Source organism: Brachyhypopomus gauderio, chromosome 21, assembly GCF_052324685.1.
Source record: "Brachyhypopomus gauderio isolate BG-103 chromosome 21, BGAUD_0.2, whole genome shotgun sequence".
NCBI lineage: Eukaryota > Metazoa > Chordata > Actinopteri > Gymnotiformes > Hypopomidae > Brachyhypopomus > Brachyhypopomus gauderio.
Window position 1 is genome coordinate 9,663,248 of NC_135231.1, and position 23,668 is coordinate 9,686,915.

A 23,668-nucleotide genomic window follows, 5' to 3' on the forward strand; every position below is an offset into this window, starting at 1 on the left:
TGTGTCGTTGTTTATGGGGAAGGAAGGCAAACCCTCAGTAGTGTGCAGCTCGGGTTCCTGCCCTTTCGATCAAGCTCGCGGAATGAAGGACAGGGAGAGATGTGGAGGAGAAGGAGGAGTTCTGGGCTCATGTCAGCGGTTGGTTCGCATAGTGGCGAAGAACCCGTCAAACCGGGTGATTGGTTAGGGCCAAATGAGTGCAAATTAAATCAAAGTACTTGTTTTTTTACCCCCTAGGTCAAAGAAAAACGTGTGTGTATGGTCTAAATTAAAATTGTAAAAGAACTGTGAAAAGAATTAAACGCATATTGCAAAGTTGAAATGAGTGTGACTGTTTCCGCTCCACGTTTTGTTTTTCTCAAGTTTTAGTATTGTCTCAAGCTTGGGTGTAATTAAAATCTGACATGCCTCACAATGGGACCCAATTCGTCCCTGCTGCCGTTGTATATTTAAACCTTTCTACCTCGGTAATCACCATGCTGAAGTTGCCACTGCTCCTTCATCAATAAACACTTTTATGTGAGGACATAACATTTGACTGTAAACATGTCTCAAAAAACACGGAGCTACATTTGTACGGCAATATAGGTTGAACTCCATGTGAAACTAATTACATCCTTTACCGTTGTCTATGTTTCATCCTTGTGGACGGACCAAGACGGTGTGGGGGAGGAAGCGTCGGGGGGGGGGGGGGGGGGGGGGGGGGGGGGTGGGGGGGGGGGTGAAGAGATGGGAGAGAACGGCTGCTATGAACCATGGGCTCTTCTCTTTTGCACCCTCTTGTTGTGGTCTTTCCTCCTCAACACTAAAAGTCATAAAAGGGTCTTCTCCTTTTACAATGTCATGTTCAAACGTTGTAGCTCCCTCATTTTGCCCCCGCTCCTCCTCTTTCTCTCTCTCTCTCTCTCCCTCTCTCTCCTTTTTTTGTTCTTCACCTCCCCCTCTTCCTATCTCACGCTGTTTCCCGAACTTCCCAAGCAGTTGTTTACCGTTGAGCAGCGAGCTTAGAATTTCTTAAAAGAAAAAAAAGAAGCCTGTTAAATAAATGCCAGGAAGAATGTTTGCGGTTTACCGTCTGTGGGATATTGATTCTGTGGTCTGTGTATTCCACTTCAAGTGGCACAGAACGAACATTTTGGAAATAGGGTGTCTTGTTGAAACTATTCCACACGTCAGAAGACACTCACTGTGCCAACACAAACCCTCATACGTATGTCTAGAACTGTTTAACATGTGAGTGTATCGCACCAAACCCGTTTATTCAGTATGGATGAAGATCCTCAGATCACAGTCTAACTTTTGCACGTTTTCTGCATTATTGACTTCGACCTGTGCGTAAGTTGTGTAAGTAATTTCTTTCAGAAAAGCTGACATTATGAGTTATTGCTGGTGTTGCGAGACAAAAGACTTTTGGGCAACCAATAAATCAACCCTTACTTTGTTTCCTTGAGCTATTTGTTCACTTGAGGTGTAAAACACACTAAGGCAAGCCCTACTTGAACTAGAGCTGTGAACATTGACTGTCCACCAATTATCCTGTCCGTCTGTTCCATAGCTAATGACTGCATGCCTTCTGTGTGTGTATGTGTGCGGGTGTGTATGTGTATTTGTGTGTGTGTGTGTGTGTGTGTGTGTGTGTGTGTGTGTGTGTGTGTGTGTGTGTGTGTGTGTGTTTGGGTGAGTGTGTGAGTGTGTGTGTGTGTGTGTGTGTGTTTGGGTGAGTGTGTGAGTGTGTGTGTGTGTGTGTGTGTGTGTGTGTGTGTGTGTCTCTCCCGTGGACAGACAGATGCTAATAACACCATATTTTCAATAAAGACTAGAAGGCTTCTGCCCCCCCCCTCTCGACACGCTTGCCACACAGACAGCACCACCCACATCTCTCATGTCATATCATCCACCACCGGTCCACCTCCACCCTCTCCTAGCACCTGGAAGCCACCATGACACAAATGTGTGGCGAGCCACTTAGCTCACTGCTTCGGAGAGCAAATGTCAAACATCGCTTAATATTTACCACAATGCAGTTGAGCCAATGTGCACAAACAGTGTGATTGCGAAGGCCAATAGGGTGGGGACAGGGTGGGGGCAGGGTGGAGGCAGGGTGGAGGCAGGGTGGGGGGGGCTGTGGTCAGACAGAAGATCTGCTGTCCATGCTCGGGGTGTCACGTCAGAAAAGGTCATTTATTTTTCTAGACGTGGTCCACTTGTGCTTGCAGTACCAGCCAGCTGTCAGCGTGGATTGATGAGCCCAGCTGGGGAAGATGAGCCCAGAGACCGGGACGTGAGACGAGCCGCACATGTGAGCAGGACGTGAGACGAGCCGCACATGTGAGCAGGACGTGAGCGCAGTGCTCTCCCCATGAAGTGCGTGGGCTCTGGAGGCCACGAGATTTAAAGTGCTGAGAATAGGGAAATTCAAGGTGAGTGGGCAGAAGATATTATGTTGCCCAACCAATTTGTGAGTCCGAAAGTGCTGGTGGTGTTTGGGGGGGGGGGGGGGGGGGGTTCGTGCCTACATGTGAGAGTGACAGAGGGGGAGAGAGATGTGAGAGAGAGAAATGAGAAAGACGGAGAGAATGGGCCAGAGAAAAAGAGCAACAGAGTAAGAGAATGCCTGAGAAAGAAAAAAGAGAGAAGAGAAAATGTATGAGTATAAGTGAGCAACAAAGAGAGAAAGAAAGAGAGAGAGAGAGAAAATGCTAGAGGTGCAGAAGCTCTCTGCAGATGTCCAAATAAGCAGTAAATCACACCGAGGACCTGAGGGTGCTCAGATGCTTTTTGACGGAATGTGTCTGCCGGCCCCGGGGCTCCCGAATGACTAAAACATTAGCAAGGGTCCTCAGGGCGGCCACTCACTCCCCCCATCCTCGACCAACCACAACCCTCGCGAACACACACACACAAACATAGGCACACATAACACACACACACACAGAGCCAAAATGGTAGCTATTCACATGCTTCCAGAGATGGCCTCTCTCGGGCTGCGGAATGTGAGACAGCGCTCCGTGTTGGTCATGTACACAAAGTGTCTATTTAGGTGTACGTCCTCATTCCCGAGAGCTGTAAAGCTACCATCGGCATTTAAGCCAAGAGCCCTGAATCGAGTTACAGGTGTTCCTTTTAAGAGTTGCCCCAGAAAAAGAAAGAAAGAAAAAAAACAAAGAAAAAGGCGTCTTTTATGACCTTGCTTGTGCAGAGAAGCCCGGGGACTTAGAAGTGTCAGAGCTACAAAACAAGTTAAAACTGTGACTGCAGACGCCACACACAGACAGCAGGGCCCTGATTAAGAGCACGAGAATCCATCTCCAGGCTCAGCCAATCTTCACGTCTCAGCTCTTACAGCTCTTGCACAACACACCGGTCCGCAGGCCCGACTCACTCCACGTGGCTGATCGAGCTCGCTGCGGGGAGAGGGCTACGCTACCCGCCATTTTTATGGTACAGCTGAGCGAGAAGCCGTCACCTCTTCGGCCCTTTGCGCAGACATTTGCATTTTTAAAGGGTAGCACGACGAGTTAACATAATATTTCTTATGTACAGTAACATTATTACCTCTAATAATTATCAGCGATAAACCATCGGAGTATTAAAATGGAGAAAGATCTATTCACTTCTTTTTTTTATGGCTATAAAAATTATAGCTCGACATTTGAGAGTCATTGAACTGAAGCTTGTGGGTTTATTTTGGATCGTCAGAGGCATTTCAAATGCTATGAGCGACACTATTATGGCCACATTCTGGGATGGCTTGAGTAAAACCATAAGATATTAACACTTAGCCTACACTCTTAAAACTCCTTTAAAAGTAGCATAAAGCTAAAACCCACTGGTAGCCGTAAGCTAATATCAAAATAAAACTAACAGGGCAGATGTGAACCGTGGAGCGTGTGCATAAATGAGCCTATGAACAGAGGTAGCTGTTCTTTCAAAAATGCCCGAAGAAGAGTTGGTCAGAGTCTTTCCTCAGCCTTGTTTGAGTTATTTTTCCTTAGACATACATAACAGTTAGCAGATCAAACCCATGAAGTCGCAGTAGTTTATTCACAGTGACCCGCACAGTTACATATGGTCAATACATTTGTCCTACATAAATATATAGAACATAGCATACGCATGCACTAGGCCCTGTAGTGCTGCGACCAAGCAGAGTGGCCGTCCATGTTGTTAATGGGTACTACACTGCCCCCTGGCTGCCATGTCCACACCTGCAGACGTTTCTTCTCTTCGTCCACCCCTCCCCCACGCGCTCCACATACTCAGGGGGGCAACTGCTGCTGGGAAACCCAGTCATTCAGCGCTGCTTCTCCGGTTTACAGTCGTCGTCATCTTATTTGAACAGGAAGGAATGTGCAGGGTTTCAATGTGAGTGAGAGTGAAATAAATAAATAATCCAAATTTAAAATTCCTGATCAAATGAAAATATGATAAGGCTCTATTTTTGTCTCAGAACATGCCTGTAACTTATTGGAAATGTGTTCGCCCATGTTTCTGACGTTTCTTCCCACCTATACCAATGATACGTAAAGAATCACGTTTAATGGCTCATTTTGAGATTGATTTTTTAATATATATATCATAACATCCAGTGCCATACTCATTGGTCTTTCACGGACATAAATGAAAATATTCCAAAATGAACAAAATGTTAATAAAGTTGATAAAGGACATCATTTTACTGTGGCTTTGATATTACTGATAAATAAATAAAAGAGGCAATTGGCAAACTAAATACAATGAAAAATGAATTGAAAACTTCAAACTGTTTAATAGCCAGCAAAATATCAGTATTATTCAAAGCGGAAACCACTTTTTATAGTGTAAGGCACGGGAAACAGTTCAATCTTTTTAGAATCATACCCACTGAACTAACTTTAAATAAATGTGAAAGGGATCCACCCATACAGGCAAGTCGCTGAACACACACAGTGGTTTGGGCAAGTAGGCTGTGCAATACCACAGATTCACTGTAGGTGGCAGCGTAGCCCCTTCGACAAACTGTTGGCTGCGTTAACCAGCTCATGCCGCCGCCAAAACGCCTCAGGATCGGAGAGAATTAAAGAGCCCTTCCCATGCGATAGCATCAGCCTCTTTCATTCCTACACGGTTATTATGCTACTGAAATGTCTTCATTATGTCCAGTACAATACCTCGCAGGACATTCTTTGGTATCGGTGGTGGGCTTTTAAAAAGTGTGACTTGAATGGAACAAATGGAAATATTTTAATGAAGTTTGGCATCCTCAATTTTCCATTCCCCAGAGGAAAATTACGCCACGTGTCTTTTTGTGGGCCTAATCTCGTAATCTGGAAGCAAATAAACAAAGTAAACATCCGGCTGCAAGGATTTCTGCCGTTTTAGACCCGACGTGTGCGTGTATCCACGCCACCAGCAATCTGAGCGACATCACTCGGAGAGCGAGCGCTCTGGAGCCCAACCGGAGGCAGATAGGCTATTCAAATTAATTAACAAATGACCTCAAATTAAAAAGGGGAGTCGCAGATCCCACAATTGAGCCATTCATCACGTCGACATAGCGCGCTCCGGTTAACGTAGCTCCTCTCGTGAGCCCACTGCTTTATAAGCATGCCTCGAATGCAAATACACAACGGGAAACGCTGCTAGGAGAAAATGCCAGGGCTTTATGTTTCCATATCAATTACATTGGATCTATAAAACGGCCTTTTCACTAAATCCGATCTATTTACGTCCAAAGTACAGGGGCAGTAAAGACGCAGGCAATCCTGAACGCTGTCACGAGGCACCATGTTACTGGGCTTGGGGGGCAATAAATTGCATGAGGGGGTCGAAGTGCTCTTCTTCCCCACCCTGGCTCAGCGTGAGGGATCTTCTGAAGACGTGCCTGTCTCCGGTCTAATCCGGTCTTGATGGCTGCCGTGCACAGATTAAAGGCACGCGCCGCCGGTCAGTCAAGCTGTAGCACACGGACGCGCAACACCGGAAAGGCGAAGCGGCGGCCCGAGAGAACGAGGGGTACGGTAACGCACGTGGCTCAAGCGAACCGGGGGGGGGGGGGGGGGGGGATAAAAAGAGAAAGGGAGAGGAGGAAGAGTGCAAATGAAGAGAGGACGCAAGCAAGGCGTGATCGAGTGAGAGATAAAGGGTGGATGAAAAGAAAGAGCGGGGGAGGGGAAGGGGGAGCGTGCGGAGAAGATTGAGAGAGAAAAACAGGAGTGTGGAAGAGATTTATGCCAGTTGTATAATTTCTTACACCCCCATGCACCTCCACACTCCCCCATCCTCCATTCCGCCTCGCGCACTGGCCCACCCTCCTTGGGTTTTCTGAAATCCCTCGTCTCGCGCACGCACGCGCACCCGCCCTCACCAGAGCTCGTGATTAAGATTCTGGGGGGATGCGACTGCAGCACTTTGCAAATGGAAGACTAGACATAATTTCCCTAAAATGCTGTTTTTTATCGCCTATTTCTCCTCCATCAGCCTCCCAGCTCACGATTGATAGCTGATGGCACCTCTGACAACTTAACGGGTTTATGGCCAGATTTACGGGCTATCCGCTCCGGGCCTTTTACAGCTAAAACTCTGTAAAAATGCTTATTTCTCTGATAAGGGTAGGGAGGGCGAGGGTTTCTGCGTGTACGGTGCGAAGAGAAGGCAGGCTGGAAGACACAGCCAGACAGGCCGGAGAACCGCCTCCGCATTGCAGTGTGAAGAGTCGGACCGATCCGGTGACCGGTCTCCATCCCCGTGGTCCACACTGGCGCTGGGGAAACATTCCCCCCGGGCAGGGTCCGCGGGGTGGGGTCCGGCCACCCTGAGAACTGCAGCTATTTTCATTTAAAGGAAACGTACTTCATGAACATAAATCAGTTTCATTGTCACTGGAACGAGGCTGCCCCATACTCCACACTTTCTCGGAAATATTTCACTTTCACACACCAAGACGGAGCAGTTTTACTGCATTTTAAATGCAATTCAGCTTGGACGCAACAACCCAGCGCTGCGCCTTGCGTGCGCTGTGACTTTGCGTGGCAGTATCGGCCTTCTAATTGACATATCAGCGAATCTTTTAAAATGCCAAAACTACATCCACCACCACCGGCTTTACGAGTTTTAACAGTCCGATTCTTGATTAATATAAGTTCCCTTGATCTTTTCAACTTCTCCCCGGCCCATAAATCTCTCACACTCAATAAGTCATTACCGTTACCATACAGTAATTCTTTTACTCTCACTGTAAATCATAAGAATCACGACATGTCCGTAAGTGTGTGTTTATGCGCTCTTAACCGCTCCAATGTCATCGGTAACGGCCACAAATAATCCACACGGATCCGTCTTCTCAGCTGCCGGGCTAATTGTGACAATGAGTTTTATGTATTGTCTGATTTATCTGTAAACATGGCAGCAGCGAAGCCGTGGGCAGGAGTTTATGTAGCTAAAGTTTGTGTGCTCAAAGTTTATGTGTTCGTGGGGCGCTGTGCGTTTTATGTGTGTTTGGAACAAACATTTCTTCCCGAACTGGTGAAGTGATGTTTATGTGTTTGCAACTTCTATGTAATGTGCAGCCCAAGTATTTCCTTTTGGGTTACAAATCAACTTTTGTTTCTCTTTAGTTTTCCTAGAGGTCTTCTCTAGATCCATTTCTGAATGCTTTTACAGTGTAAGCGGATTGTTGTGGATGTGAGTGGTGTGTACGTGATATATTGCGCCACCGCAGACACGGAGGCGTGTAAGTGTGTACGTGTTTGACAGCATCGATGTCTCTATAGACATTACACAAGATGAGAGAAGCCTTGCTAAAGTTTGCTCTTCAGTACAAACCGTTTTTTTCTTCCATTGTCCTTGGTCTCTTCCGTTTCCTCCTCATTTTAATTTAATGATTCAATGCATGTCCTTACTGAAAATTATTATAACTGCATTATAATTACTCTCCCGTGATTTCTTTTCCGTACAGGTAGGTATGTATGGTTTCTGTATGCTCCATCACAGAAAACACAGAATGTGCGAGACACACACCACACAGAGTACTGGGCCCGGCCCGTCGTGGTCCACGGGGGTCTTCTCTACTTTGATTGACAGATCCGTCAGGCTCTCCACAGCCAAACACATCCAGCAACACAGCAGAACAGAATAAATAACACTTTACTGGTTACCACTAGGAAAGTTTGATGACAAAGAGCATTCTCAGTATTAAATAATCTTCATCTGGTGTGTAAGTACATAAGGAGAGTACATTAGGCTTGATCAAGCCTAAACCAATATGCCCATACAGGATGGGTAATTTACCAACCTGACATGCATGTAGTTCTCACCCATCCTGCCAAATTTTAAGTGAACCAGTGCCTTAAGGGGTCAGTCTTGTTATTCGGCATTGAATAATAATAATAATAATAATAATAATAATAATAATAATAATAATAATAACAATATGTTGTGTTGACCTAGCACACCAGCTCTGTTTCTTCATCTCCGGGCCAAACCCCCTGAAGGTTCTCATTCTTTCGTTTTCCACCCCGGCTGTGTGGAGAGCTGGTGAGAATTTTACAAGCAGGAATCTGACTGCAGAAAATGTGCTTCCCATGCGTTTTATTTAAAGGAAAACTCGGTCATCTCACTAATGCAATAAACCAGGCTGCTAATGTCTTCCAGAACTTTAAGGCACTCTGTCTTTTTTCTGGTGAGGTGAGATACTGTTAGACACCATCCTGCTCTTTTCTGAATCTCCCATACAAACAGTAAGTCAGTGAACTGTATTTCTCCTGGGTACCATTAGTGCAACTCTATGGACCTGTTTTATATGACAGCGTGTGCATCTCCAAGCTTTACCCCACAACCCCAAACCCGTTTATGAAAGTCCTCTACACGATATCAGTGTGGCAGGGCAGTTACACAATCAGGATTCATGTTCTCTGTGTAACCTACATTGTGTCTAGGTGTGTGTGTGTGTGTGTGTGTGTGTGTGTGTACATGTGTGTGTGTATGTACATGTGTGTGTGCGTGTGCGTGTGTGTGTGTGTGTGTGTGTGTGTGTGTGTACGTGTGTGTGTGTGTGTGTGTGTGTGTGTGCATACGTGCGTGCATACGTGCGTGTGTGTGTGTGTGTGTGCATACGTGCGTGTGTGTGTGTGTGTGTGTGTGTGTGTGCATACGTGCGTGTGTGTGTGTGTGTGTGTGTGTGTGTGTGTGTGTGTGTGTGTGTGTGTGTGTGGGTGTGTGTGTGTGTGTGTGTGTCCACCCGGGTCTAGAGTGTCTATAGCCAGCTCTAGGCTAATTAAGTAAAGGCTTATTTTGTGAGCTGGTCTTCCCGTGGTGTGCGTTCGGCGTGGTATTCTGGATAAGTACCTTTCCGTCATTCGGAACCCAACTGGCAGAAGGCGGGAGTTCGTCTCCGGGCGGTGGACGGCAGCCCAGAACAGCATTCTCTCTGTGAGCACTTTCCCTCTCTGGACCTAAATCGTACCAATTATCCCTCGCAATCAGCCCTGCTTTCTCGGGCCCGCTTTTATAGCCTTCTAATGAACGGATATGTCAGGACTGTCCGTACTCTAAATGAACGCTGCTTGTACTATGGCTATTAAGCGTAAGGGTCCCCCCCCCCCCCCCATTTCTGTTTTATTTATTTATTTATTTTGTTTGCTTTGGCTCAAATTCTTCAAACCAAATCACCTCCACATTTTCACTGTCCCTTACTAAGCCAGGTGCAGGCGTAACAAGCAGGAGACTGAGGCTAGTAGAGTGTGTGTGTGTGTGTGTGTGTGTGTGTGTGTGTGTGTGTGTGTGTGCGTGCGTGCATGTGTGTATGCACGTGTCAATATTGATGTCCTTCTCATGCTTAAATGGCTTAAATGATCCCATATGCAGAAGAATTATTTTATTGTTAGTTTGCCTGTGTTTATGTATTCGTCCAAACACTTCCAATGATGTGGACGTTGGGACACATTTGGTTACAGTTTCCATTACACGTAAAAGAACAGTTGCCTCCTATAGAAATCCAATTCTAAAGTAGTGAATTAATGGAAAATGGAACATTTTCATGGCTAACGTGCAATCATGGCTTTCCACATGCCATTCATCATTGGAAATGTATGTGGGTTTCTGTCTGAAATACATCTGTAATGAACATCACTACGTCTATGTGAATGACTAAGTCCTACACGTGTGTGTGTGTGTTTGTGTGTGTGTGGATCGCTTACTTACACACTCCTCCTCACTGTCACATTTTCCGAAGTTTGCTGTTTGGGCCCTCACTCGTTAGTGTGAATATTAATACAGCCCAGAGAAAGGAAGAGCAGAAAGGGCACGGGGAGAGAGCACGGAGCTAGGAATTTGGAAGAGCTTTTTAAAGAGGCCATTTCATCAGAATCGTTATTCCTTTGCGGTCCTCTGAAGGCTCGTAACCAGCGCTCTATGAAGAGACGTGTGCCACAGCAGGGCTTCATTTAAAACCTAAAGGTCACCGTGCAGAGAAAGGTCTTCAGCTCCTCCAAAAATGCAAAACTGAGGTAGAGGAGGAGAGAGGAAGAGGGGAGTATGAGCATATAGAGTAGGAGTATGGGGGAAGAATTTCAAGTTCAAAAACTGAGAAGGGGACGTAGGGAAAGTGTACAGAAGATCCAGCGTGATGGAATACGCAGCTTAATGAGGAGAACGGAGGATTGTCAGACTCACAGTCAGACTCAGATTCAGATTCAGACTCACAGTCAGACTCAGATTCAGATTCAGACTCACAGTCAGACTCAGATTCAGATTCAGACTCACAGTCAGACTCAGATTCCGATTCAGACTGTTGTCTGTTACATCCTATCCCAAATTGTTTTGATGCAAAACAGCTATATTAGTAAAACACAGGCCTATCAGTAATAGTGTACACCTGCCAAGAAACGCATGCTGGCGTGAGCCCTAATGCAGGTGTCTGGCATGACTGTGCTCACTTGGTGAACGTCCAGAACGTTAGTCAGATGGGAAAATAATTTTTGCTCTTTACCAGGTGCCGCTTTCTTTTTTCCACTAGAACTAACGACGGCGGCCCGACAAACAAAGCTGCCCGGCCAACTCCCGAACACATGCTCGCCCTGCAAATGGCAGAAGCGGCGATGCTGCTCTGGCTGGTGACAGTCCCAGCCTGCAGGTCCCTACACGCATGCACGCCCTGATTGCTGTTTACCGCAGAGTTAGAGCCACGCCGTTGGCTCAGCGGGCCAGGCGTAAGTGTCTCATAAACCTGCTAAAATGCAAACCGTTAGCATTTGCAGTGTCAGAAGCTCTACACACCAAACCACCCCCCCCCCCCCTCACCCCCCAGGGGTGGAAGGTGCCACTCCCTGCACTGCGCACTCACTTGTTTATCTATAGGGTTTGGTTTAATTGCACCGGGAGCCTTGAAGAGCTGCGTGACCATGGCGACAGGCCCTGATCTAGGGCCTCAGCGATGTGCTCTGATAAGACTGGGGTTTCCATTTTATTATCCCAGCACACGCAGACACGCACCAGGCCTGCTAGTTAAAGGAATGCCCCGACTTGCCAGTAAAAGAGGGGGGAGGAGCATTGGGGGGTGAGGGGGGTGGGGCTGATGGCTATCTGGGGTAGAGCAGGAGGTGAGGGAGGAGGGAAATGTCACTCAAATGGAATAAACTCCCTGCAGCCTTCCATCGGATCAATCTCTCCGCTCGCAATTCCCGATCTGTACCCTATCTCTTTAAAAACGGATGCCCAATTCCAATCACGGCAGCAGTAAAGCAGGCCTTGTAAAACGCCACAACGCGACCTCAGGGCCTCCCCCCCGCCAATACGAGATGCCTGTTGGACCACTTTGCTTTGAAATACGGCGCCGGGGGCTACGGACGGAGACTGAGGATGGGCCCACATCCGCCCAGGAGAGCCATTCGGCGGGATGTGTATGGAGCGGCGGTCACGCCACCCGGCTTCATTACGGCACGTGGCGTCCGCCTTTAGTGCCTGGCCAGGATCCGGGTCCGAGCGGTGCGCGTGTGCGGAGCCGTGATCGCGTAACGCACGCGAGGGGCCCGCTGGATCGGGAGCGCCCCGCCGGCGTCTCCGCCACGCTCGGCACGGGCGCACCGGCCGATCAGATGGACGATCAAACACTAATCATTCCCTCACGGCCCATCCCGAGTAAAGCTGTCATTAATTTTGCGGAATTACATCAAATCGGAGACATTCTTTATGCGCCGCTCGGCCTACAGACAGTTATACGATGGGTACTGCTGTGCTAAGCAGATGGGGCAGCTTGGCCGTGCATACTAAACAGGCCTGTCCTCCCCGCCACACTCCTCCCTCTCGCTCTGACCCTCCCTCTGACTTCCCCCTCTCCTCCTATCTCTATTACTCATGCCTCTGCTTTCTCTTCCCTCACTCAGTGTTCTACCCTTCCAGTGTCTTTGATTGACTTTCTATCTATGCTGCCACGGTCCAAGCCCCACACCACCCTCTCGTGTTCTTAGCTACCTCACGTCTGTGCAGGGTTCTCCAAAGCGGAGCTGACATCGCACCTCCAAAAACGATGGAGTGAAATTCACGTTGTTGAAATCTGAAGTCAGATGTCTGATGTCAATAATTTGAATTAGGCTATTTAGAGATATTTAGAAGTAAACACTAGAAAACACTAGAAAAGTCTAGAAACATAACACAAGTAGTGTAACAAATAGCCTGCCATACCTGTCCATAGAGAAACTAGTGAATCATGTTATTATACTCTGAGTGACACAAACACTGTCTACATTACTGCTTTCTATGAACCATATTTATACAATTTCAAAGTACAAGACATTAACCAATATTTTAGCTAGCTAGGTATGTTACAGCAGAATTTCAGCGGCAGAAGCTACAAAATATCTTAAAATATTTTCCCCTTTTTGAATTGTGGGTTGCTCTTTTTGGTGTTAGAAATAATTAAATAAACTTTGGCCTGTCCTGGCACTAAAGCAGCATTTCCAGACAAACTGGTTAGCATAGCTAGCTACATGTCCAGATCACCAAATTGATTGAGCAAGACAAACATCTGAGTAATTGGGTATAGTACGTACTAACATACTGAACTTTACTGTTATAAGTTTGCAGTTAAAACATTTAGTGGATAAGTGAGCTCTGGCTATCACTGTCCCACCCTACTGCTGTTTCTTCATAGAAAATGTCCCACCTCCAACCTGAAATGACCATTTTGATTGGTTCTGTTACTTAATCTGACTACCTTTCATTTCGTGGCTATTTGTCATTGCTCCAAGCCGTTAAGGAGAGTATAGATTTTTATGTTTTTCCCAATAAAACCAGCTTTGGCTTAATCTAATAGTGGTGTGACGTTGCCCTGTGCTTTGAACAGTGGTGCCTTAAATGCCCACTCACCAATCATGGTTACAGCAGCCATTTACCACAGTAGGTTTTTCCTACAATATGTAGCACATATTTAAAGACCCTTTCCTGTCAGGGATTAAACCTTTAAAAACTGTTCATCAAAATGAAATATTCAGAAGGGATTTCCAAGAAAGCATCCTCTAATGCCCTAAATGTAGCTTAGATGTAAACTCTACCCATTGGGCTTTATACAGGACGTGCAGATAAATAAGTATGCAAATAGTCCATCCTCTAACTCCACCCACCCACCTGCTAATCACCTTCAGCTAGTCCCGCCTCTAATTCCACTCACCTGTTCTCAAGTCACCTTCAACTAGTCTCCTCCTCTAAATCCACCAGCACGTCTACCGCTCACCTTCAGCTCAAACATTCAAAACTTTGAATTGCTAGCTCCAGTATGCAATGGAAAGTGGTAGTATTGGAGTATTTTACCCATAATCCCCTGAGCAAAAAGATGGGCCAAACCCATAAATAAATGTAATGGTCCTAACAACACATTATTGGTCAGAAAATCAACAAGAAGTAAAAACGGTACTCCAGAGACACCAGCAACCATTTGCTCATCACTGCACACAGCTGCAATGTTGGGAGGGAAAAACTGGAAACAGGAAAATTCTCTTAAATAGCCCATTTGTACACAACCGTTTGGAATGTAAATGCTCTGGATACCAACATAGAAGAAAACAAGTCAATGAATTTTATGTACCATGGTAACATAACTTGAGCCTTTGGCTTGACTACGTTAGGGTGTTTTCATACTGCAGTTTTTTTTCCCCGTACCCAGAACAATTTGCTCCATGAGTTTGGTATACAGTATTTGCTGATGTGTGTTTTAGCCCAGAGAACCTGATCATCCTGAAATTGCTGATCTTGGAGAGCATCCCCTCTGAACGCCGTGTGCAGCGTTGTGTTCCTTTTTCAAGTTTCATGGTGAAATTACCAGATCCAATTTATGAGGGGCCTGTCCAGTTCATATTCCTCCCATTATATAAAGAATTACTGCTAAATATCAGAGGGCATCCAAAGAGAGTCCTAAGTGAATGGGGGGTGAATCTAAATGGCTAAAAATGAAAAATTAAAATAGTTTCTCATCACTTGGCCAGGATCTTCATTTGGCTTTGGGAAAGTGGAATTATGAATTGCCCTAAATATAGCAAAGAAGACACCTTTACGGTTACTGTTTTCTACAGCAAATGGGTCTTGGACACTCACCCAATGCAGTTAGGCCAAGTCCCTGTCCCAGTATAGACTCAGCTGAGTGATACAGCTAAACTGTGGTGCACCTGATTTGGCCTGGCAAGCTACATCGAGATAGGCAGGCCAGGCCCAGGATTGGCCCAGGTTTGGCCCAGGTTTGAGCCCGAGGTTGTACACTCAGATTTGGGTTTCTAGTGTTGGACCAGAGTGGCTCATTTTTGTTCAATTTCTACCCCTTCCCCACCCCATTCTCCCTGACAATCCTCTGCTCAGATGTAAAGAGTATCACAGAATCAGGTTACATATGCAAATGACAGCCCAATAGTGTGTAAAATCCAATACAATGCAACAACATTAATGACTGTCAAAACCTGCTAATTCTCCCCATACATTAGTGTTACTGTTTGCTAATAATTATAATAGTAGTAATAATAACAATCATAATTATTCATGTAGCCCTTTTCAATCCAAAGATAGTTAGAATTACAAAAACACAGTACATGGAGCATCACGAATAGCAATCGCAATAAGACACAATAATTCAGGAATATGACGCACAATATAACACATGGAAAGAGCACAGTGGACAGTCAGGGATAGATTAAGCAGGAGGAAGTCATAGTCTGGGGAAATATGTACATTTTAAGGTTGGATTTACATATAGGGAGAGAAGTAGATTGCCAGCCACGCAAGGAGACTTTCAGAGGTGCAGAGTAAATCTAGAAAAAGCTTGATTGCCTAAGCAAGTGGATTTGTAGTGAGGAGGAAGAGCAGGCCGATAATAAAGTGAGAGACTCTTGAAAGCTTTGTGTGTAAGAAGGCTGACGTTGAACATCAAACAGAGTCCAAGCGGCCATGACAGCGCAAAGGAGCGTTGCATTACACCCAGAGTTGAATTTCTGACAGGCACGTTTCTAAATGACTAAGTTGTGGATGCTTAATTGATTTTTTCCTAAGCTAGATTTTCACGTAGCAATGGAAATCCAATGTGAAATGATGTGTGACAGGTTCAAGGGGAAGTATGTAGATGATTTTAGCCATTTTCCACTAACGAGGAACAGGTTCTGTTTCTTCACGCATCTAATTTTGAACCCTTCGGTTCAGTTTGTTCCCGGCTGGAACCAAAGAATTCCAGGTTCTCCGGTGTTAGCTGTGCTGGCATGAGGGGGTGTCAAGTTGTAGAGGAAAGAGTTATCACACACCAGAGCTGGATGGGGGGGGTAATATACCAGCACATTATATGTTATGCTCGATTGCGTGCTGGGTGACAGACCAGCCAAGCAGATGACTGGGGTGCTGAATTCAGCTACGTCAATGCAGACCGTGGATCTCCATCCACATGGGCAGTTAACGATGTTGATTATGTAAAATGTAGCCTACATGCATTGTTGCTACATTTCCATGACTGCTTAATATTGTTATATTCATATTAACATGGTTCATTATCTGTCATTATTTAATTGTCTGTTGTTATTATTTTTATTCTTATAGTCTTCTTATCACCAATAGTTTATCCACGATTGCTTTGTGGATAAAAACAGATGTCAGTAATAATTACTCACAGGTACTGTGTATCCTCCGCCCTTTTGTTACTACCATTCATTCGTTGTGCCACACCCTCCAACGAAGATGCATTATTGGTTCAGACAAATTGGCGCAAACACAAGTTATCTGAAAAGCACTAAGGTTCTCAAACCGGACCGATGAACAAACCATTCCCTCTTGGAGGAACAGGACTAGAGCTGGCCCATGAGTGAGCCTTGTGGAACTCCTTAAGTGACGCCCATGAGTGAGCCTTGTGGAACTCCTTAAGTGACAAAAAAGGGAGTGAGGGATTTCTTCCTATCAGTTAGGCAAGAGGTAACCCGTCCAGCACAGAGCCATCAATATCCAGTTCACACATTCTTGGCAGAAGGATGGAGTGACATATAGTGTCAAAGGGGCACTTAGATTAAGTAAAATGAGGACAGTAAGTGTCGCCTCATCTGCAGACAGAAGAATGTCAATAATGACCTTAACTAGGGCAGTTTCTCTGCTATGGAATGGACAGAATCCAGACTGGAAAGGCTAAAACGGCTATTGCTTTCAAGGTAGACTTAGCGTTAACAACGGTTTATACAAGGACTTCTGACAGGAATGGAAGATTACAAATGTGTAGAAATGTGGTGGTAGCTATTAAAATTAGACAGGTCAAGGCCAAGGTGGGGGTGCAACAGAACCCCACAGTGGATTGTAGAGAGCCTGTGTGACATAACTATAAAAAACAAACAATCAAAATACTCACAGCACCCACCACATTAAACGTGCTCCCATGTCTATGGTCTAAACCAGTATAGAGGTAATTGTGGAAATCTTAAACAGAGGGAGCTAGTGATTTATAGGCTAGAGCTGTGAGATGAGGGGCCGGGGCAGTAAGACAAGCTTTGTGTAGGTAGGGAGGGAGGGAGGGAGGGGGATCATGATAGCAGGTGGTAGTTTTAGAAGTAGTAATGATATCAGTAATGAAAGAAATTAACAGAAGAGCACGACTCTTCTTCTTCTGTTTTTTATGGCACTTGGCATCCATATGTTGCATTACTGCCACCTTCAGGTTTTATTCTCCCTTGGTGTTCATTCATTTTAAAACCATCTTACCCATTTAGCCCAGTCTTTAAAAAAATTAAATAACAATTTACTTCCTTCAGTAGTCTCCACATTCTAAAGTAGTCTCTCATCCACCCTATTTTCTATAATTATTTTGTGTCTCAGAGCCACTTATAGTCAACAGCATCTTAGCTGGTGGAAATATTAGTATATTGACACACATGGTACATAATTATATGGAATTTAACAAGTTACAATACTGATTCTGTTTATTTAATAATTCCATCAGTTACCAGTACTGGCTCGAGTCTGTTATCTGTAGATGTGAGCCACACTCATCATGCCCAATGTCACCTGAGTTCAGTTCTGCAGAACTCAGCCACACCTGTACAGGTTTCCGCCCCTGTCCAGCCCTAATGAAGTGCCCACGTCTGACAGCACACAAGATGGTCCACGCCTCACCCACATGCTGGGATATCTCCAAACAGTAATGATCTTTGCTGCTTGAGAGTTTGCATCCACTAAAAATAACAAAAAGTTATAAATGGATGAACATCGTTTGGAATTGTGCAATCAATCCACAGTTCAGATGGAATTCTTCTGAGTGAAAGCTAACCAACAATTATGAAGCCCTCCCCTAGACAAACTCACTATCAGTCCTGGATGCAGACTGAAGTATTTAAAATGTGTGAAAACATCCTTAGACAACCTTTGTGCTCTTTGCCTGCTCTGACAAGCTGCTTTGTAAAGAAAAATAACCATTAAGAAGAAAAACTTTGAATATCATAGAACATCTCTACAACATAGTCTATATCCATTACACAATGTGTAGGACTTACATGAACATACGATGTGCTTTAAAGAGCAATAAGCGATTTTTCCAATTTTACGAGATTTGAGAGATCTGTACTAAATCCATTTTTAAAGTGGTGGCACTCATGTTGGGGACGCACTGCGTGGAGCATAAACTGGTTCACTTGAGGCCTAGAAAGCAATTTGTTTCTTCATTTTAAGTAAGCTGTTTTTTAAAGAAGAAAATAATAAATACTCACTTTCATAAATACCGTTTGCTACTTTTTGGTGGTAAACATGACTTACTGCTCCTTTAAAAAAATTTGCCTTCAGGCCTTTCTGTCAGAAATGTCTCCATGTGCCAAACGCGCCTGAAGTAGCTGACCTTATCTTGCTAACACTATACTTATGAGGATGACCTTTACCGTGACAGGTTTCTTCATGTACAGACCCAAAGTTGTGAAATGTCCTGTCAGAATTATTGTCAAAACATGAGCTATTCTGACATTACAACCTGAAGTTACTCAAAACATTTTTTGCCTAAATGTGACACAGATCAGATTTTGGTGGGATTTCACTTTTGTATGTGGTGATCCCAGTGACTCAAGCTAAAACCCATGCAAGCTAGAGGACAGATATGTTCACCCACAGATGCAAACCACATGTTAATGTGAAGTGGCCCTCTAAGATAAGCAAGTCTGATCTAAAAAAAATCTAAATTGAACAATTATGCTTGTAATGTGAGCAGCATACTGTGGGTTTATTGTACTGGTTTACCAGTATATTGGCTCATACTTGCTGTTTCCCAGGATGAAAAGATGGAACAGAATTGGGTTTCAATATATTTGCATTTTTTATAATAAAATGTTCAAAACGGCGGTTTCTCTGGAATTTTGGCTGGCTGATTTGCCCAAATAAACTTCACCCATTTCTCTCCCGTTTTCAGATACATTGTAAATACATGAAGGCTCACATTTCGTCTTTTGTAACTTTGCAACCAAGAACAGACCACACTTCTGCCTTCATTCTGACAATAGTTCAGGTTACAAAACACAATATCTACTACACCTGGTTTCCCCTCCAAGACCCTTTACTTTATTATTGCAATATGTTAATTATAAGTCCCACCCACCAGGTGATGACATTGTTTCCTTAGATGTGTGAAAGCCCTGGCCATCTGAATCCATGTTCTTGAATCCTCATTTCACTCATAATTTGCCTTTTTAGCATATAAAACACCACATGGACATGTTAACAAGATTCAAAACATGGTTTTTACTGGAAGAGGTCTTTAAATGTGTTGTTGATTTCATTCACCAAGATGTCCACCTCCACAGCCACATCTGGGCACAAAGCCCCTCAGGAATAGAGCAGGATGCATTCTGACTAAAAACAGGAAATGTTCCAACACAATGATGTCACGTCCATCTGTGGATTAAGGGCCACACATAAGTGACATTATGACTTGATAAATCAAAAGGTGAAACACACAAGAGTTTGGTGGCTTCATTTCAGACTGTCTAATCTGATTTACACATCGCATTCATTTCACAGAGCTGGGTGCCTCCACTTGCGTCCTGTGACGAGGAAGCAGGAAATGACATCACCTCCGAGACCCCCCCCCCCCAAACCCCACGAACAATGAACACTACAGCATGACCAGCCTCATCAATGAGGACCAATAGAGAAGCTCTGTTCACTCCCCTGCCCTGATTGGTCACACATGAATCAGCAGTGACCCCATCAGCCAACATGTCACCTCAGTCTGAGACCTGTACTGACACAAACTCCATGCTGTGCCACTGGGAGACCTCACACTCATGCCTCACACGCCACACGGAGGACACTCACAGAGAACATGGCCTCCCCGTGCATCACTCACACATCCTGTCATCATTTGTCAGCCATATGGCATCATTACCACTCTTCCACTAGGCCTCGTTCCTAATTGCCCTAATTCCAATGAGTCTGGCAGAGCTTGCTGGACGGTTTAATCCACCAAAATACACACCACCACATCAGTACATACAGTGTTAAGCCACTTATGGTTTTACTGCTCTCTCTCTCTCTCTCTCTCTCTCTCTCTTTTTCTCTCTTTATCTATCTCTCTTTCTATCTATCTCTCTCTTTCTATCTATCTCTCCCTCTTTCTAGCTCTCTCCCCCTCTCTCTTTCTCTCTCTGTGTTCATCCTGTTTAGTGTAGATCGTGTGCAAGAGTGTTTTTTAAGCTGCACAGGAAATAGTGTTACCTAGATATCTTCTGGATAGGTGTGAATACCAGTCAGCTATGTCCTGTAACTAAGCTAGTAAGAAGACACTTGTGCATTCCAGACACAAGTGCACCATGCCCAAACAGTATGTACATTATTCACAAGCAGCCTTTGGAAATTGGTGAAATGAGAATGCAGTGCAGTTCTTAACTTATCTTATCTTCTGTGTGAATGCTAAATTAAATCCTTAGTTTGTTCATTAGTTAGCGTTCACGATCACGTAGCGTGGCCATTTTAATAATGTACCCCCCCCCCCCCAAAAGGACATCACACCCCCAAATGGAGGACTTACAAGTGACAAGGTTATGACACTACAACACACAAAACTAGCTAACTAGCTAACAGTGTGGACTGATTTTATTTTAAGATCTGCAATAGAAATGAATGTTTTAACCAGCAAACCCTAAAGTGATGTAAATGAAACCTACTTGAAGTATTTCTTTAGCGCAGAGAAAGCATGATGATATGCTGAATGTTAACAAATTAAGTTGTTTTTCTCTTTGGTATTTTCACACCATGGGAAACATCCTAACTGCAAAAACCAGTTCACTTCAGAAGGACGACCAACTGGTGTCTGTCCAGGAGGACATGGAGCTGAAAAACCTAGTATGTCCAGCCTAAACCTGGTACCTGTTGCCTGGATGTGTGTCCACTCCACTCTCATAGAACAGTTGGTATAATAGCACATTATTTCAGGGGGCAGATGAGGTGACACTGTGGTTAATGAGCTTACAGAATGTATAGGCAGGTATTACTGTCAGTTTGCACTCAGTGGACCATAATTGTGATTAATGCATTGTGATTTACAAACTTAAGATACAGAATTATCAGATACTTAGAATTCTACAGTTGTTTAAGCAATATAGATTTGGCAGAAAAAATTAATCGATTATGAGTCAACCCAAAATAAAACAAAGGGTATCATATAAACTTTGCAATTTATCCTCACTCTTCAGAACTATGACCTTTGGCCTATTGCTTCATAATGATGTAATAAGTAACTTTCAGGTAACTCATATTCATTTCAACTGAAAAAAAATTTTTAAAGGCGTCCAGAAAATAATGACCTTATTCAGTGACGACGCTGTGAGACGCAAACCTATTACTCACATTCCCAAGGTAAAGAAAACAGAATGTGTACTGTGATAGTTGTCTGGAGGACCACCCCAGTTGAACAAAAACAGCCTAATCACCCGGGAATGTGAGGAGACCTAGTCCAACGATGTGGTGAAGCCTTTTACCAGTGTGCCATGACTTCTGGCTAGCGTTACCATCCTGCTATGGTTGGTGTTTCTCTTACTCTGATACACTTGATCCTGACACATAAAGAACTTGTTAGCCTAATTGGCAGACAACGCGAGGAGGGACACGCTGCTCAGGACAAAGAAGGAGCAAACAGCATCATAGCAGCTGTAGAAGACTGAAAAAACAACGGCTCAGTCGTCGCTGTGTTTAGAGTTATGAAGCAACCCCCCCCCCCCCCCCCAAATAACCCAAAACAACATGGGCTCCGTTAACCAGCTATGTAATTATATACATGCCAATCCAAACATTGCCACTTCCCTTTATTGAACCCCCCCCACACAGACATATACACACACACACACACACCCTACCCCCTTCCCACCCCTTACACACACCCCACCCTCTGTCTCACACACACACACACACACACAGACCAAAATAAAAATAAAAATAAATAAATAAATAAAAGTCACCAGGCGATGAGAGGTAGGCAGAGAAAGAAAACCGTGAGTGTTCCCCAGAGAACTGTGGGCCTGAGGGAGATTCGTCATCCAGCAAGGTCGGGAACGCTCCAGCTCCCTGCCATCAATCAAGCCCGGGGCCCATCCCCCACTGCCCTTAACCTTCCAGAACCTTCCAGCACGCTCAGCCCAGGCCCTCTCTGTTAAAACAATCTCAGCACCTTTATTGGGCTGCCTCGTTTACTGCCTGCATACAATTAGAGACTGGCAGGGTGGCCATCTTGTCTGCAGTGGCCACTGTGCCGTAGGCCGCTGTGCATGGTACGCTCACTTCAAACCTATTATACAGGCAGTACGGGCATTCTGAGAATTAGGAATTTTTGAGAATATAAAGCCTCTGTGTAAAGTGAACAGCCATTCACTGTATTTATGTCTAAAAAAAAGTCAACAATAAGATTTTGCACTAGGTGGATATGAGTGTCAATAAGCACTTATACTTTAATTAGTCTATATATCATTTTGACTTATGACCTCCTAATAAAGGAAGATGTCGTTGGAGATTGTGCCAATTCAACAAGTTTCCTTACTTCAGTTCATCCATCCACTCGCTCCATGAATATGAAGAATAATATGGTTGAGTAGTATTTTACAGCATTCATTTTACTTCTCGTGTAGCCTATAAACACCCCATTATACAATTACAGCTTGGAAAGTTTTCAAATACACTTTAAAACATTTCAATACACTTAGCAAAAAACAAAACAAAAACAAAAATAAAAACAAAATCATGGGATCTTTATTCTTAAAAATCCCAAACCTAAAAATGGTGCAGTTAACAAGTTCAATTAAACAACAGTGTTAATCAGTGTCTTGTCAGAGAACATGAACGGCTTTAATAAATGGCCAATATAATCCGTAATAGGTTTAATTAATGAGTAGTCATATGTAGCCTATAGTGAGAAACAGGCTACATCATTATATAGCTACTAAAACTGAAAGTTAGTCCGATCATCACACTCCCCACCTCCTCGTTCACATGATCGTTAGGGTTTCTTTAATATGCACTGCCATCTAGCGGTCACAATTATATTTGTAATTAATCTGCACTCTTATACCCAGCTGTTCCGTGGCACTTCGCATGACAGTACTTATTTCAGTTTAGGAAAAACGGGAAACATCAGACTAATTTTAGCGCGGCATAACTGGCAAAGGTAAACAGGGATCGAGTGTAACTGTACATCTTCTTTTATGCTCCTTCTCTGACACGCATTCCAGTTTTAGGTTACCAGGCGGTCAGCAAAAAAACCTTTTACACCATTGCGTTTCACTGCGAGTGGAGCAATCTGTGTATATTTACCTTGGTTAGTCCCATGCACGGACGTAGTTTTGGGGGGGGACGGGGGGGACATGTCCCCCCCACTTTTTCAAAAGCCGGTTTTGGTCCCCCCCAGTTTTTACAAGGTTTTACAAGGTTAAAACCAAATATTTAAGTAGCGACGAAGTCATGTCCCCCCCACTTTTTAACGGTTAAAAAAACAATATCCAAATAGCGACAAATCTAGCACTAGGATCATGCAGCTCCGAGCTCCCCCCCCCCCCCCCCGCTCAACAGTTCGCCACCCCAGGTTGTGTCCCCCCCACTTATGAAATCAAAACTACGTCCATGGTCCCATGACACACGTACAAAGAGCGCCATTAAATCTTTATAAATTATACTGGCACACGACGGCATCATGCTGCTTTTTTTAAATACATAATATTCAATACTC

General features: G+C 44.4%; 1 long non-coding RNA gene across 1 annotated transcript in view; it reads left to right on the forward strand.

The window, feature by feature from the left end:
• Window positions 1-23,266, forward strand: part of LOC143484792 (uncharacterized) — a 29,348-nt gene extending 6,082 nt beyond the window's left edge. The window contains exons 2-3 of the long non-coding RNA XR_013122718.1: window positions 2,217-2,420; window positions 19,477-23,266. This is a non-coding gene — a long non-coding RNA (uncharacterized LOC143484792). The remainder of the gene's footprint in view (window positions 1-2,216; window positions 2,421-19,476) is intronic.
• Window positions 23,267-23,668: the final 402 nt, after the last annotated feature.